Here is a 5,794-nt window from a genome sequence, read left to right as displayed (position 1 = left end):
ATACAGACTCAACACCCCAATTCTTTTGTGGCAATATCTGGTGATTTTAATCATGCCTCACTCTCTGCTACACTGCCAACTTTTCAACAGTTTGTCAGCTGCTCTACCAGAGAAAACAAGACATTGGATTTGTTTTACACAAATGTCAAGGATTCATACATTTCCAAATCAAGACCTCCACTGGGAAAATCAGATCACAACCTTGTTTTTCTCTGTTCAGCATATAAACCCCTTGTTCAGAGACTACCTGTCACAAAAAAGACTGTTAGAAAATGGTCAGAGGAAGCTGAAGAAGCCTTACAGGGTTGTTTTGATGCAACCGATTGGATTTCTCTTTGTAAGCCACATGGAGAGGACATTAATGCCATGACTGAGTGTGTGACTGACTATATAAACTTCTGTGTGGACAACACCATCCCCACCAGAACAGTGAGATGCTTCCCTAATAACAAACCCTGGATCACCAGTGAGCTAAAGGAACTATTGAACAAGAAAAAAAGAGCCTTTAGGGAGCGAGACAGGGAGTTACTGAGGAGTATACAGAAGCAGCTCAAAGTCAAGATCAGAGAGAGCAAGGAGGTGTATAGAAAGAAACTTGAGAGTAAACTGCAGAGGAACAATATCAGAGATGTGTGGTCAGGAATGAAGAAGATCACAGGCCTCAAGCAGAGGGAGGATCGGATGGATGGAAGTCTGGACACAGCAAATGAGCTGAACACATTCTTCAACAGGTTCAGTTCAGGAACAAGCTCACCATCCTCCCCTCCTGTTCCCAGCCAAAGAGACATCCCACCCTCCTCTGACCCACAGCTTTCCTGTAACATCTCCACCTCCACCTCAGTCATGGATTCTTCTGCTTCCACTAGTTTGTCATCAACCCAATCAGGAGATGCTGCTGTCCCCTTTGCCTCCCCCTCCCACTTTTCTGTTTCTAGAAGTCAGGTGAAGAGGCAGTTAGAAAGACTGAACCGGAACAAGGCTGCAGGTCCAGATGGTGTCAGCCCCCGAGTCCTGAAGGCCTGTGCAGAGCAGCTCTGTGGGATTCTGCAACACCTTTTCAACCTTAGCTTGACCCAAGAGAAGGTACCACTGTTGTGGAAGACATCCTGTCTGGTTCCGGTACCAAAGAAAACTCACCCCTCAGACATCAATGATTACAGACCTGTTGCCCTGACATCCCACATCATGAAGGTCCTGGAGAGACTCCTGTTGACCCACCTGTGTAAGCAAACCAGCACATATCAGGACCCCCTGCAGTTTGCTTATCGCCATGGAGTTGGAGTTGAAGACGCTATCATACACCTGCTTCAACAAACCCACTGTCATCTGGACAAAGCAGGCAGCACTGTGAGGATTATGTTCTTTGATTTCTCCAGTGCATTTAACACAATCCAGCCTGATCTGCTTAGTCTGAAACTCCAGAAGACTCAGGTGGAGGCCTCAACAATCACCTGGATTAATGACTACCTGACAAACAGACCACAGTTTGTCAGACTGAAGAAATGTGTGTCTAACCAGGTGATCAGCAGCACAGGAGCACCACAGGGGACTGTACTCTCACCATTCCTTTTCACTCTGTACACTTCAGACTTCCAGTACAAGTCAGACTCCTGTCATCTACAGAAATATTCAGATGACTCTGCAGTTGTCGGGTGTATCAGAGATGGACAAGAAGCTGAGTACAGAGAGCTGGTGGACCGCTTTGTGGCATGGTGTGGGAACAATCATCTCATCTTGAATGTTAACAAAACAAAGGAGATGATTGTAGATTTCAGGAGAAACAGGGTCAGATCAAACCCTGTTTCCATCATGGGAGAAGAAGTGGAGGTGGTTGAGGAATATAAATACCTTGGTGTTCATGTGGACAACAGACTGGACTGGAGACACAACAGTGAAGCCATCTACAAGAAAGGACAGAGCAGACTGTACTTCTTGAGGAAGCTAAGGTCCTTCAAGGTTTGCAACAAGATGTTGCAGATCTTCTACAAGTCTGTTGTTGAGAGCGTCATTTCCTCTTGCGTCATCTGTTGGGGCAGCAGCATCAGAACCAGGGACCTAAAAAGACTCAACAACCTGATAAGGAAGGCTGGTTCTGTTCTGGGGACGACTGTGGAACCTCTGGAGACAATAATGCAAAGAAGAATTTTGCATAAAATCAAGAGAATTATGGACAACCCTGAACATCCTCTCCATGAGACTGTTATCAGAAAACAGAGTCTCTTCAGTCAAAGGCTTCTTCAGTTTGGATGCAAAACGGACCGCTACAGGAAATCTTTCCTGCCCACAGCCATCAGCATCTATAATAACTCTTTGATTTAATTGAGCTACATCAACATTTAATTTCCCTCTGGGATAAATAAAGTATTTTTGAATTTGAATTGAATTTGAACTGTCTGCTTCTAAATTCAGACAAACTGAAGTCGTTATCTTTGGACCTGAGCGTTTCAGGGAGAAATTGTCTAGCTATATAGTTACTCTAGATGGTATTTCCTTGGCTTCTAGTTCTACAGTGAGGAACCTTGGAGTTATTTTTGACCAGAACTTATCATTTGACTCGCATATAAAACAGGTTTCTAGGACTGCCTTCTTTCATCTTCGTAATATTGTTAAAATCAGGAACATCTTGTCTCAAAGTGATGCAGAAAAACTAGTCCATGCATTTGTTACTTCAAGATTGGACTACTGTAATTCTTTATTATTGGGCTGTCCCACATATTCTCTGAAAAGCCTTCAGTTGATCCAAAATGCTACAGCCAGAGTTTTGATGAGAACTAACAGCAGAGATCATATTTCTCCAGTTTTAGCTTCTCTTCATTGGCTCCCTGTTAAATTCAGAATAGAATTTAAGATTCTTCTCCTCACATATAAAGCTCTTAATGACCGAGCTCCATCATATCTTAAAGATCTCATTGTAAGATATTTTCCTAACAGAGCACTTCGTTCCCAAACTGCAGGTTTACTTGAGGTTCCCAGAGTTTCTAAAAGTAGAATGGGAGGCAGAGCCTTCAGTTATCAGGCCCCTCTCTGTGGAACCAGCTGCCAGTTTGGGAGGCAGAGCCTTCAGTTATCAGGCCCCTCTCTGTGGAACCAGCTGCCAGTTTGGGAGGCAGAGCCTTCAATTATCAGGCCCCTCTCTGTGGAACCAGCTGTCAGTTTGGGAGGCAGAGCCTTCAGTTATCAGGCCCCTCTCTGTGGAACCAGCTGCCAGTTTGGGAGGCAGAGCCTTCAGTTATCAGGCCCCTCTCTGTGGAACCAGCTGCCAGTTTGGGAGGCAGAGCCTTCAGTTATCAGGCCCCTCTCTGTGGAACCAGCTGTCAGTTTGGGAGGCAGAGCCTTCAGTTATCAGGCCCCTCTCTGAGGAACCAGCTGCCAGTTTGGGAGGCAGAGCCTTCAGTTATCAGGCCCCTCTCTGTGTAACCGGCTGCCAGTTTGGGAGGCAGAGCCTTCAATTATCAGGCCCCTCTCTGTGGAACCAGCTGCCAGTTTGGGAGGCAGAGCCTTCAGTTATCAGGCCCCTCTCTTGTGGAATAAGCTGCCAGTAAATGTCCGGGAAGCAGACACCCTTTCCACTTTTAAGACCAGGCTTAAAACTTTCCTTTCTGATAAAGCTTATAGTTAGGGATGGCTCAGGTGATCCTGAAACATCCCATAGTTAAGCTGCTATAGGCCCAGACTGCTGGGGGGCCTCATCTGTCACACCTTTCCTCACTTTACTCTCTTTATGTATATGTGACATTATTGTGGTCATTAACTCGTGTTTCCCTGTTCCAACAGATATCCTTTGAATGGTGTTACAGTGTTTGTTGTCCCCTCTTTTCTGTCTTCTCAAACCCCAGCTGGTGGAGGCGGATGGCCACCCTTCCTGGTTCTGGTTCTGACAAGTTTCTGTGCAATCTGTTGGTTTCCTTATCTAGGAAATTGGCTCTATATGAATGAATTGGATCATTTTATAAATAGTTATGATTACAATTAATTGAATTCCAATTGGCTTGAATTGAACTTTATTATCTAAGTGCCTTGGGATGACATTTGTTGTATTTGGCGCTATATAAATAAAAATTAATTGAATTGAATTGAATTACGTGCAATACAGGGAACTGTGTCATTTACTGTACACACTACATTGCAGATGCATACGCATCATTTAAGTCCTTCAAAAGAGTAAATCAGAAAACTGTGTTGCAGATGAAATAAAATAATTTTTTTTTTTTTTTCTAATTCCTATTGTTCGTGTCAGATATCATAGATGTCGATGGAGCTGCACCAGTTGAAGAATGACACCTCGCCTTGAAAAGGGCAATAGGGATGGGGGGCATCTGGTGAGTGTGGTGGCAGGCAAAGGCCAAGAGCTGGCTGTTCCCTGGGACATGTAACATCACCTCGCTAGAGGGGAAAGAGCCTGAGATGGTGTATGAAGTGGAGCAGTACCAACTGGATATAGATAGAAATAAATCCCAAGATGCAGAAAGCTCTGGACATTGTGTAGCTGACTTGGCTGATGTATCTCTTCAATGCTGCAAGAAGATGTGGGACAACACCTGTGGAGTGGCAAACTGGGCTGGTGGTCCCAATTTTAAGAGGTTTGGACCAGAAAGTGTGTTCCAGCTATGGAGGGAAAGTTCACTTCATGGTGTTGGAGAGATTAAGATTAAAATCAGAGTTATGGTCAAGCACTTACATGAAATTTGTCCTCCGCTTTTAACCCATCCAGGTTGGCACCTGTTGATTGAACATGCACATGCACATGCACACACACTCACTCACAGAGACAGGTGCCATACACTGGAGCAGTGGGCAGCCAATCACAGCACCCGGGGAGGATGGGGGTACAGTGCCTTGCTCATGGGCACCTTGGCCGTGGCAAGGAGGTGGACTGACACCCCTCCAGCTGTCAGTTTCCCCAAATTTTGAGTGGCAAGAGTGGGAATTGAACCGCCAACCTTCCGGTTACTGAACAACCGACTAACGGCCACTCAACTGATTTTCCCAGAATTTGCTGGAGGGATTTCATATGAACATATCCTTTAAAATAAGCAGAATAACTGCCAACTTCTCTGGTGATGTAATACAAACAGAAAAATCATGTTGAGGCTGTCATGGATGCACCATTTGCCTTCTTCCTTTATTGTCCCCTTAGGACAGACCGTCCACCTCAGAAAACAGAACTATTCTGAATGCACGGGTCCTCATCCCAAAGATCATGAGACTATGTCAGTTTTTATGGCATGACAAAAAAAAAATCACTAATGATTCATTATTGTGTGTCTCACGGCATCTTGAACAGGAGAAGAACTTCCATCTCAATGGGATACATTTATTGAAATTGAAGAATGGCACCTAGAATGACAGCTGAGTGGCAGACAACAGTTTACAGAAACGCAGGTGTGCAGAAGCCTACATTTGAAAATATTCGCACTTCAATTCAGCTCTGAGCCCAAAAAGATAGAAACTGTCCAAATTCAGATCAGATCTGCAGCCGGATAAGTCCTGGCAATGGTTGTGTAGTGTGCAATATGCTCTTGAGAATGATTCCCAGTCTTCTGCAGTAGATGGTCTGACCTGATAAGTCTATAGAGCAGAGAGCATAAGCTGAATCCATGCCACTGCAGAGTTCAGATGTTGATTGTCTTTGCCTCATATGCCTCATACTGATGCGTTTGTCGAAATTACCATCATGCCAAATATTATGTAGAACATTAGAAATCTGTTCTGGGGTTGAGACACATTTGAGACAGGAAGCTTTGGTATATACAGGTAAACTTTATTAAACTACATAAAGTCAATTTTGGATGCA

This window comes from Odontesthes bonariensis, chromosome 10 (assembly GCF_027942865.1).
Source record: "Odontesthes bonariensis isolate fOdoBon6 chromosome 10, fOdoBon6.hap1, whole genome shotgun sequence".
Classification (NCBI taxonomy): Eukaryota; Metazoa; Chordata; class Actinopteri; order Atheriniformes; family Atherinopsidae; genus Odontesthes; species Odontesthes bonariensis.
The sequence above is the reverse complement of the archived record's forward strand: the minus strand, read 5'-3'. Positions refer to the sequence as shown.